The sequence below is a fragment of the Lissotriton vulgaris genome, chromosome 7, assembly GCF_964263255.1.
Source record: "Lissotriton vulgaris chromosome 7, aLisVul1.2, whole genome shotgun sequence".
NCBI lineage: Eukaryota > Metazoa > Chordata > Amphibia > Caudata > Salamandridae > Lissotriton > Lissotriton vulgaris.
This window is the reverse complement of record NC_141695.1, coordinates 1,279,130,588-1,279,143,258: the sequence shown is the minus strand read 5'-3', so window position 1 is coordinate 1,279,143,258 and position 12,671 is coordinate 1,279,130,588.

Here is a 12,671-nt window from a genome sequence, read left to right as displayed (position 1 = left end):
AGCAAGAAAGAAAGAGAGACAGAGAGAGAGAGAGAGACACAGAGAGAGAGAGAGAGAGGAAGCGAAAGAGAGAGGGCAAAGAGAGAGAGAGAGAGAGAAAGAGAGAGCGAGAGAGAGAAAGAGAGAGAGAGAGAAAGAGGGTGAGGGCAAAGAGAGAGAGATAGAGAGGGGGGGGGAAGCTAACACTCTTACTGGATGCAAAATAAAGTGAAGCATGTGAAATTTAGACAGGAACAACATGGATTACCTTAACCTCTGTCAGGCGTTGGACGGCCCCAGGCCATCTGACGTCACGGTGGGCATGTGCGGAGGACGTCCGGGAGCCATCCGAACAATGCATGCGTCAAATTCTGTAGCACCGCGGGGGAATTCCAGCTGCATCGAAGTGGTTAACGTTTTTACACTCATTGTTCAGAGATCGATCAGTGTTTATTTACCTGTAAAGTTAAAAATATGAAAGTAGAGCCCGAAAGGGACCAGTTTCAATGCATATTTTAATTACTATGTGGTCTGTGACCCGGAGTGACCCGACCCACTTAAAACCTTGGCACAGCACCAGCCTCCTGGGTAATACCTTGGGCCCTGGCGCTTATGTTTTTTTCACAAATTAAGCACTTCACCATTCTTGGTCATTTATGTTAAGGTTTTCTGGGCCTGCTGGAAAAAAGCGATACTCTGGGGATCCTGACAGGCACAAAGGAGCGGGAGAGCCAAACAGGAACCTTATCAACCAGACCACATTAATACCAGTAGGTTTTTCCTTCTTTGGAGCTGGCAGGGGGATCTCAGCACCAATGGATGGTGTATGTATTGCACACTTGCAGCCTGGACTCGAGTGGACTAATGCATCAGTTAGCTCGATGGAATAATGAATCCAGGGTAGGGATCTGTGTTTAAACACCATGGACATAGGTTCAAACCCCAGTGGGTCCCCTCAGCCTCTTATCCTTCTAAGGTCAATAAGATGAGTTGAGTAACAGAATTCATCCAATTAGTCAACGCCAAGACGCCAAGATGCCCATGGATGAACGTGTGCTTTACAAAAGTATATTATGTCAGGTAGGCCTCAATGGAGAGGATGTGGCCTTACAGCTAGGGTAGGCGACATCGAAGCTGAGGAACCAGGTTCGAGTCTGGGCAGGGACGCTCAACATCCTGTGATTCTGGGCAAATCACTTAATCTGCCCATGCCTAACAAAGGATGAAGGTGTCTGTCTGTAACGCAACTGGTGCTCAAGTAAAGCGCTCTAATACCTTCGGGACTAGTTCGCGCTATATAAAACTCCCCAAAAAATAATTAGGACAGTCTCTGAGAGGTGATCTGGACTTACCAGAATTGGGACTATTCACACAAAGAATGTGAGACCTTTGGGAAATTCACTATAAAAATAGGGCTTCCCCTGGAGCTGGTTCAAGCTCTTCCTGATGGTTGGTATTTCTTAGTGTTAAGAGGCAGAAAGATTCTCTAAAAGGAAGATGTGAAGAAAAGTGCGGAGATGGGCTCGATACACTCTACACCTTCTGCCAGGCAGTCTGTGAAGTGCCATCAGCATTCCTGTCCTAGCAAAGTACCTTCCTTCAGGCAGCAGTTCCTTAAACTAAACTTGCAGCAGCTGGGCATCCCGGTTCTAGAAAGTGAGTTTGGACGTGTTCTCTTCCCTTGTGGCGGTCAACCTCCGCCTCCTCAAGATGCACCAACATCAGGCTTCTTTCATAGTCCTGGGCCTGTGTCTGGCTCTAAAGAATGTCAACACTGGAGCCATGCCCCTCAGCCAACCCTTCCTCCCCTGCACAAGTGCACAGAGACAACCCGATCATAAACAGAAATGCTGGTCTCAGGGGCACCATGTATCCCAGCGGCATACCGAAACTTGAGGGGGCCCCCCTGCAAGGCACATGGAGCTTAATGAGGAGCTCTCAGGTCAAGGTACTGTGCTGAGGACCCCTGGACCTTGGGCCCCCCACACTACGGGGCTGAAGGGGCCCATGTTATGCCACTTATGTATCATCAAGACATGGCAGCCATTCAAATGCTGAGATATCCCTGCGAAGGTGGAGGGAACCAACCAGATGCCTGTGCAGCTTTTTCTTTGTATAAGGATCAGTCCAATGGTGATGAGGTATTATGTAATAATTCCAGTGTGAGGGTTCATGGCCACATGAAACACCCCTTTCAGCGACAGTGGTTTCACCCAAGTCCACAGCCAAATAGTCTATTGTGGGGCTGCTACTAAGGATTGGACAGCCATATTGACTTTCAAGGGGAGAAAGGGGAGATAGCTACCGGCCTGAACTACAGCTGTCTTCTGTGGTAAACCCGCATCTTGGGGATACACATAAATGGGGCTCTCCAGACCGGCTTCACCTCACTCTCACTAAAGTCAGATGGCCCAGTTACTGCAGACTGAGTCTTCAAAGAGAGGCAGTAGACAAGAGTGAACATAAAAAGTCACATGCGCCTACATTACGATTAGCTGCTACCAACCACTAGCAGTGGTGGAGCCTTGCAAGCGTGTCAGTAGTCCCACACTTTAACATGCGGTACACTTGGTGGGCACCTCTAGCTCCAGCAGTCAGGAGAACTCTGGATAGGAGCAATGTACTGGGCTATCGGGGAGGGGAGTGGTGGTGTGGGAGCAGAACCCCCAAAAACTCCACCAGCGTCTGTGCCATTGCTGTCCAGAGATATACAACACAATATGAAACATTTGTCAAATAATTACCCATCAGTGTCCTTTCAGACTCACATCAGAACTGCTGTGGAAATGTCCTTGAGGTTGAAACATTTAATACATGAAGAAAGTTTTATTCTAAGTACATACACTCTAGGGGACATAACTAGTTGCATCACAGTTGCCTTGTGCTCTGCTAAGACTGTGGGTAGAGATGAATGACATGCAGGGGGCATTAATTGGAAGGGAGAATGTGCAGGAGCAAGATGAACAGAACACCAAAACAGCATCCATATTATTAAAAACGGTGTCTGCGTAAAAATGTGGAATAGCCAAATCATTTTAATAAACACACTGCTAAATGACATATCAAAATTGTTTTACGTGCAATATTAATAATTTGTTGGTTATATCTAAAATTCAGCATAACATCATTAATAAATAAAGTTAATTTTCACTCAAAATTGTGCATTCCGAAAAACGTCCACAGTCTTCCTCCATCTGATTGTTACATAGTCACGAAAACACATTAATAAAAAAAGCTTTGTTAATTAGGAAATCATTTAGTCAAAATCACCATCAATCTCAATTGCTTCCTGGAATTTTCGGCCACCATTTTCATCTGGTTGTAGAAATGATCCTTAGCACTCCCCAGTTCCATCTTCTTTGGCCTTTTCCTTTCCTTTAAACTATTTCCACATTTACCTTGGTGTTTATATCTACTAATCGTAAGCATATGCATAGTTACCTGGCTGCGACATTCTTCACGTTCAGCGCCATGAAGTCTATGGGTGTCCGTGCGCTTTAGAAGTTGTTATTAACATAACATAACATAACATAACACTCGGACAATTTAGCAAAAAAAAAATAATAATAATAATAATTACACACATCATTATGATTATTATAGGGGTTAGTCTTGCCTGAAAAGCGGTTCCTCCAATATTATCTAACCTTTCACCAACCTTACCAAAACTTTTCCCTAATACACCAAACAGTTTCCCATCAACCAGGTTCTTCGAAAGATTTAATCTTATGTAAAAGATTAGTTAAATTAGTTACAGTTTTCAGCAAGATGATTTAACAAGGCAATCGTATCAGGTTTACAGTCCTCTTTTGTCTTAGATGTGACCAGTAGATCATCACTATATTGCACCAAAACGTAATTGCATGTCAACCTCAAACTCTCTAGATCTTGCTTCAGGATTTGGCTAAAAATCGAAGGACTTTCTGTCTGCCCTTGTGAGATTCTACACCACGCAACAACTTTATTTAAACAATGTAATGCAAAAAGGAACTGTGATTCCTCAGGCGAAGGAATTGAGAAGAACTCTTGCCATAAGTCGATGAGTGTATACCATTCTGCTTCTGATGGAATCTGAAATAAAATCAATGGATTCGGTACCGCTGGCAAACTCGGACCAACGTTCCTGTTAATCTTGAAGAGATCTTGTACGATTCTCCAAGTGGAATAGTAATAGGCACAGATCAGACAGTAAAAATAAAAAATATATTTATTGGCCTAATTATTTCTCTGTATCTCAGGGCAAAGAACCAGAGAGAGTGACACTGGCTTGTAGTAACTGAGCAACAAACAGGCCACTTTATACATTTCATGTTGTCGATAGAAAATCTTCGATCAGCAAATATTTGCCATTTGTCTGAAGAACGGAGGAGCAAGAGGGTGTATTCGATATCATACATTAACCTATTATCTCCTACAATCATATCCTAAAGGGGTGAAACAAGTTTTACATCCATTCACATCCTTGACATAAGGTGGGACTGCCCTGCTCAAAAGATGGATTTGAGTACAGGGAAATTAGAGAGGCAGTGAGTTGAGGGAACATAGGAAAGGTTACTTGGGAGAGCAAATTCAATGAAAGTGTACAAAAAGCAAGCAGAGAGTTTGAAAGGATTTTGGAATACTTGAAAATAGAAATGAATGAGGGAAGCAAGGACATGATATCACATTTCTTTATAAGTACTGGAAAGACAACATCCCTGTGATTATGCACAGAGCAAAAAAGAATGTATTTTGATAAACAATGGTTTTAACACATTTTGAATACAGTGGAAGACAATGAAAAAACCCATCGGAATTCATAAGAAATAGAAACAGAAAACAGGAAAGCCTAAATGTAATGGGCATAGAGGAGATTCTGAACTGAAGGAACTCTGCACTCTTAGGGTCTTATTGACAAGCCTCTTGCACCGCTGATGCGTCACTTTTTGTAATGTTAAAAGTGATGCACCAGCGGTGCAAGGGGCTTGTAAATAAGCCCCTTAACCTCTTCCATATCATGATGAGCCCAGCTTGTCATGAGTCACAGTGGAGCTGTGCTCATGATGAGCTGGGCTCGTCATAACTGCTGCGGTCTGTCCACGCACGATTGATTCCCCGCTTGTGCGGGCGAATTAATCAGTGGGCGGAGTCATGACGAGCCCAGCTCGTCATGAGCACACCTCTACTGTGACTCATGACGAGCTGGGCTCGTCATGAGCACCGTGGCGCCGCGGCGCCGCGCCCCCGCGCTGTGGGGGAATTACCCCGGCAGCGAAGGGATTAATGTTTTAAGCCTGAAACCTTGTTCGAACAGTATATGGCCATACATGGCTATGTTATGTAGAAGTAAGGCAAAGATCATTCATTTTGTTTACTCTTTGCAGTGGTGGCTTTTTAGACAGAAATGTCCCCTGCATGGCGAACACCCTGTTATGTGAAATTTTAGCTATTTGCTTTTGGGTAAGTATGTATATTTTCATCAAAATTACATGTACTTGTGCAAAATTCGAAGCCAACATTTTGTGCTATATTTTGGCCTGAAAGGCAGCCTTGTATTAATTTTTTGCTGTAATACCTTCCGCACAAAAGCAATCCAAAGAGGAAGTAGCTTGGACAAATAAATATATTTTTTCATGTTAAGCCTCTATGTAGTAGGCACACCATTTCACACAATTCCAGCTTTACAAACCTTAGTAAATCTGGAATAGCTTGAAATACTTTGGTGGGTGCATGGAAACGTCCATGCTCCAGCCATGGAACGCCTACCAATAAGAAATGTAGCGCAACACAAGCTATTGCGTTGCATTACATTTATTTACAAAGCAAACGCAAAGAAACTCAAAACAGGCCTTGTTTTGCAAATCTCAAATATGCCTTTCTGTTGCCCTATTTAGCCTTGCATGATGCAAGGGCGATGTAAGGGCTTAGTAACTCTCAGCCTGAATCTCCCCGGCCTGGAATAATATTGAATCTGACCTTGTGCAATGTAATGTGGTTATCTGGTGATCATGTAAAGCATCCCAGTGCCCTTGAGCGGAGATAGCGCTATATGAAACAGCTAACATAAATAAATTGATTGTGGGTCAAGTGATAGATGAAGCCCATGGGCACAGGTGTGAGCAGCTGAAAAGGACATAAGTTCTCCCGAAGTCAACCCCAAATAGTGCAGCACCCACCTACCTAGCTGCACTGAGTGATTTTGCTGGTCCTATGGGGAAGCCACCAGGATTGTGCTTCCTTCCCTCTGTCTGGCCCCGGCCTCTCCTGGAGTCACACACTGACCTTCTTTCAGTCTTTGAAGGGACGCGCCTGCAGCACCACACAAGAGTGAGAGAGCGCAAACTGACCTAAATGTATGAGTACACCACACTTACACGTAGTAAGCACAAGTCATGAAGAGAAATGCCATGAGTGCTGATAGTATCTACATCTATATTCTGAAATGTGTAGTTAATATAGAGATTTAAGTAGAAGTGGAACTAATGAAAAATGTGTGAACTATATGACTTTAGTAGACGTGATTATTCCTGAATCCATGTTGTGTAGCTGCTAAATTGTAAGATGGCATACGGTTAAACGTAGAACGAGGTAGGCCTCAGGGCCAGAGCTAGAAGGGAGGGGGAAGGTGGTTCATTTCACAACATGGATTGCACTAATGTTTTAGTAATAACGTTAATAGGCCATGATTTATAGATGTGTTTACCGAATAATAGAATAAGAGTACTAACATGCTATTAATTAAAGAAGAAGTTGAATGCTATAATCATTATGAGAAATGTTGTAGGCCTGAAATGTTTTAAACATTGATTTACACATACTGGTCTGGGCCGGGAAATGTTGCAAACTTTTGTTGGAAGTCTATGAGAATTGGGATCTTGGCTGCAGATGTCTGTCTGCAAGAGAAAAGGGGGTATCCAATTATAAATGAAATGAATAGAGGTTTGTTCGGGAGACGGCCCAGACATGGAGGAGGGTTCCGGAATGTTTTAAGGGGTATCAGCGGGCCGGAGAAGAGTCTGAGAAGCAAGGTCGACTCTAACCACGAGGCCTCATCATGGAAAAAGCCAGAAGCTACACCACGTGAGGGGCGTCTCACGAGGGGCGTCCCAAATGTTGTTGTGTTCTTTGTATTAGGGACAGCACCCCTGGGTGGAGTTAGAGCAGAAGCCTGAGGACCCTTTAGAGAGTGGATGGGTAGGCAGAGAGGGGTCATGACTGGAGAACTATAGGTTTTCACCAAGAGACTGAGAGTGGGTGACTTCCTTTGGGGGTCATTCACTGCTGACACCTTTTGTTAGGTTGAGACCTGGTTAAGTAGGGATACCATCTAGAGCAGGGTAGGGACAGCCTAACTTGTGTTTTCTCTCCAACTTAAATGACGGAGAGATCACAGTATGTGTCAATGCTGATAGCTTTATTATTCTTAGAACTTGTGCTTGTAGTTTCCGTTGCTCGTCTGAGGGCTTTCAGAGAGCACATGTATGTAGTTGGGCCCGTGTATTTTGTGAATCTCATCTTGAGATGCCTGTACCTACAACTTATCTTAACCTTATAATAAACCTTTGAAAGCTAGAAGTTGTTTGTGATCTTTTGGAGCGGAGTCCTTTATTGGGTGAACTAACTTGGTAAGAGATGCACTTTCTTCCCTCAATGACAGGCAATAAAGGTTCAGTCGACCAGATCGGGGTTTTAGATCAATAGTGATAAGGTATCGATCAAAATCTCGCCCTTCCAGTTGGTAGCTATAGAGGATGGTTGCCTTCTTGAGGAAGGTGATCTAGGCCAGGTTAGATTACCCCCAGGCCCCTAGAGATCGATGATCGGAAGAACTGCCCGCCGAAGAAGGACCGGATGACGTGAGACAGAAAAAGCAGCAGTATCGGTCGAGAGTGAGTATAAAGGGTCATGCGTGCTAGATTGCGGTGTTTTTGTGTTGTATCTATGTTGTAATGTCTGGCGGAGTTGAATGCCTGTAGAGAGACTGTGGAACAGGTTGTGAGCGCGCACAACCGGTGGAAATCTTAAGTTCAAGGAGAGCTTAAGTGGTTCGGGTGTGCCGGACACCCAGAGTAATTGTCAACTAGTGTGAAGGGGGGTCATGAGGTACCATTGATCACCCGAAGGACCGAGATAGGGGGAACGTAAGAGTGAGTGCGTGAGTAACGGACGCTGGTCGGAAGTTACTGTGTGTGTAAAGAACCTATCAGAGAGACGATAGACATCTCGTCAGTTGTGTTGACAATTACAGATAGACTGTGGACGTACAGTCGAGGGAAGTGACCGCTTGGTCGGAAGTAGTCATTTTTTCGGGGTATGAATGGGACGCATGCATGACCGCGAGGAGAGCTGAGAAAGGAGGGGTGCTGCTGCGAAGCGGAGACTAGTGACGTCAGAAAGTGCTGCGCTGGGATTGGCCGGCCGGTGAAAGACCGCGCTGCGATAGGCCAGCTAGCAAAGCCGCGCTAGGATTGGTGGATTGTCATCAGGAAGTAAACAGAGTATTCAAGCTGGAAATTGTGCGCATAATCATGAAGTGTTTTAAATGGTTGAGAGCGCTGTTTAGGAAAGAGCGGCGGGGATCGTATGAAGGGGAAGAAGCCCCGCCGGAGGGTACGCCGGCTCGTTACATGGCAGCACATGTTGGGCTGCACACCATTTTGTGGATCACAGAGTGGAGTAAGATTACAGACGGAAATGAGGAACTCACGTTCCCGAAGTACGGGACGTTCAGATTAGAGGTGCTACACAGATTAAAAGCAATTATGACCTCAACGAGACCCTTGCCCAGACCGACCCAGTTTGAAGCCCTTAATGCGTGGATTAGGGCAGCGCACGAAAAGAACATGAACAGACGACAAGAAAGGGTGAAACGTTCGGTAAGGGCAGTACAGGATGCCAAGTGGGATGCGGATGCTAAAAGATGGAGGGTGCATAACATGGAAGTAAATAAATTGTATTCCGTGTTAGAGATGCCCGGGAACAAAAGCCCCCTAGAAGAAGATGACGAGAGCGAGACAGAGGACAGCCTGATAAACAGATTATTGACAGACAGGCCACCCCTGTATAACAGAGCAGGGGGAGATGTCGGGAATAGTGAGAAAGGGGGGGGCAATGCAGGAGAGCATGGGCCGCTTCCCAGTCCCGATTGGGATCCCGCTGCAAAGAAAGAACTGTCCCAGCCTAGCCAGGTGCAGCAGGTAGTCGGGAGGTTTGTGGTGCAAAGGGCGCCAGAGACGGAGTGTGCCACATCCTACGCATTACCCGATGCACTACAGGTACCTGTTACCATAGGTCCTATAGTATCGATATATGACCCGGAGAGGGCTAGAGGGGAGGAACGGGTACGGAGGGACAGAGAAAGAGCAGAGATGGCAAGGGGGAATGATACGATCAACTCCCCAAGCCAGTTGCCGATACCAAGAGAGTGGAGCACCCCAGTACACACAGCAGGAGATCCGGGGGGCCATAGATGGCCAGAGGATATGAGGGGATCAGGACGGAAATCCTTTCAGGAGTTAAACGAGTACATGAAGAAGTGGGATGAGGCAGTTGAGGCTCACAAGAGCATCATAGCTGCGGAAGCTGGAAGAGAAAGTCAAGATAGCAGAGCCCGGACTCACTGCGGGGCTGAGGAGAGTAGCCCGGAGTGGGACGGAAGGGAAAGGGATAGGAGGGGAGTCACCCATTGGGCCCGGAGTGGAGGTAGATCAGACCTGGAAAACGGGGGCCCAGAAAGCGGGGGGGTGTCTCGCCCAATACGTAGTGAAGAAGACAGGAGGACTCGGGAGTACAGAGACAGCTTTAAGTGTATCCACTGTGTGCCCGGCAACAGAGAACAGAATGAGAGTTGCGAGAGGTCGCACCATAGTCCCTGTGATGACGGACATGAGCGCAGTCCAGGGAATATGGGAAACCAGGAAGGATCGTATCAGATACTGAGTGATACTAGGCCAAGAGAGAATGGAGAACGAAGGGAGAATAGCAGAGAGTCCTACTGTGAAAAGAGAGGAGGGAGAGAGAATGGACAAAGTAAGATAGGGGGTAACAGGCCCGTGTTCCATCACCTTCCAAGATCGGATGGCCGAGCATGGGACCTGGAAAGATGGGAGCAAGGGAGAGCACTCCCCAGCTCTTCCGAACCCAAACGTAGGGCTCGGAGTTGGGATGGGAGAGAAACCTGTGAACCTCCCTCGAAGGAGTTATTGCGAGCCGAGATAAAAGCCAAAAGACTCGATGTCTCCAGCTTAAGGTCAGATCTGGATGACATGGTAGACGGTACCCTGCCCTTAGAAAGAATGGAAATGTATGAGCAGGATGAAATTCTGTTCATGGCAAAGGACGTAACTCGAAAGGCGAGAGCAATCCATGAGAAATTAGTAGAACTAGCAGGCAAATATATGGTGGACCTGTCAAGGACCAAAGCATTACAGGGTAACCACAGGCTACATTACTCAGATCGAGACCTAGATGAGAGGAGAACCATCGGATTGAAAACACACATAAGGGAGCTGATCACTGGAATAAGGACATGGAGGGCCCTAGATAAGTGGGAAGAGAGGTGGTCCAAGAAAGGGACCGTCAGGAGAAGCACACTTGGTATGACACCAGGAAGACAGCAGGGAGTAGAGGCATACCCTTTGAGGGAAGTCGCAAATGGGACCTATGTCCACGTCCCTTGGAGTAGGGGAGATTTAGCTGCTTTTACCACCTCCTTCCCCAAACTGCGGGAAAACCCAGTGGAGTGGTACAAGCAAGTGGAGAGATTCGTAAAAATCTCAAAGGTCCTATGGATAGATCTGAACACGCTGTTTGACATAGTAGTGCCAGGAGATTTGTGGACCGCATGCAAGGTTAGCGCTGAGTGGCCCACCACAGAGCCAGAGAGAGATGCTAAGACTAATGGGCCGTCTGAGATTGTGATGGCAAAATTCGAGAGAGTAATGACTTGGCTGAAAGATAAAGTGCCAATGCAAGACATAGATTGGGTCAAAATTGACCGAACAAGACAGGAACCCAAAGAGACGGTTCACGAATACTATGAGAGGTTGCTGAAGGCGTTTAAACAGTATAGCGGTCTGGATGTAATGGATCCAAAGGACATAGGGCAATTTGTGTCCAAGTTCGTCTTGGGCCTGAGACCGGATATTAGTTTAATGATACAGCAACACTTGATTTGTTGGCAAAATAAACCCCTAGACGAAATACTGAGGTATGCCAGGTACTGCTGTGATGAGATAGATTCCAAGGCAAAGAAACTAAAGGAGAAACTGATGGTGGTACAGATGCAGGCAGCAGGGAAGGGGGGACAGCAGCAACAGCAACCAGGAACAGGTACTGGAGGAAAGAAACAGTACAGTCAGAACAAGGGCAATGAGGAGAACTCCACCTTTAGGCCCAGGATAGATATAGCTGCCTTAAAGAAAACAACTAGGTGCCACCAGTGTAACGAGGTGGGGCATTGGAAACGCGAGTGTCCCTATAATGTTGAGATAGGAGACCAAGAGGTAGAAGAGGAAGGGACCCAGAGTGCGCCTACAAGAGGGGTAACGCAATACCAGGGAAAGGTGCTCAAAGGGGGGGCCCCCCTCCCCGAGCCCAGTTCCCGCAGCCACCCAGAGTAGGGACTATGGGTAAGACCTATAGACAGATGCCACTGTTTGTAGGAGGAGAGGAGTGCTATTATGTGGACCCACTAACTGGACAGAGAGTGGAAAGGGAAGACTGCACCCTCGGGGCAGCTTTAGAAGTAGACCAGAGGGGACCCTATGTTGAGGCCGAAGTGGCAGGGTTCCCCACGACATTTTTAGTGGACACAGGAGCCACTCGATCCACGATCAGATCAGCCGCAGTTCCAGGCCTGCCCATGTCTGGAGAGACCATACAAGTGGTGGGGGTCGCTAACAGGAGAATGACCAGTCCTCTGACTGAACCCGTGCAGGTGAAAATAGGGAAGTACAGTGATGAGCACCAGTTTGTGGTTTGCGATTCTAGTCCTGTATGTCTGCTAGGAAGAGACCTTTTGTGCAAACTAAATTGCACCATATACTGCACACCACAGGGAGTGGAGGTATTGACTAATGACGATGATGCTGACTTTAAAGTCGCAAATTCCAGGATATGTGTGGAGTTGTATCCCACTCTGACAGTAGATGAGCTCCCCTGGGATCTGAGAGAGACAGTAGCTCCAGAAGTGTGGGATTTCACTGGGGAAGAGATTGGGTTGGTGAAAGGGGTGGACCCCGTGAAAATTGTAGTGAAACCGCATGCTGAGTTTCCAAGAACACCTCAATATAAATTGACTCCAGAAACAATTGCAGGCATAAAACCCGTGATCGAGTCCATGATTAAGCAGGGAATATTGAAGGAAATCGTGGGTAGTCCATGTAACTCCCCGATTATGGGTTTGCAGAAACCAAATGGGAAATTCCGGATAGTGCAGGACCTCAGAAAGATTAATAACATAGTCGTTTCGTGTTGTCCAGTGGTACCGAATCCATCAGTGATACTGTTTCAGATACCGTTCCAAGCAGAATGGTTCACTGTAATTGATCTTTGCCAGGCTTTCTTTTCGATCCCTTTGGACGAAGAGAGCCATTTTCTTTTCGCATTTAAGCTGGAAGGTCGCGTCCTAACATGGTGTCGTATTCCTCAGGGGTACACAGAGAGCCCATCGATCTTCAACCAGCTTCTAAAGAAAAATCTTGAAAGTCTAG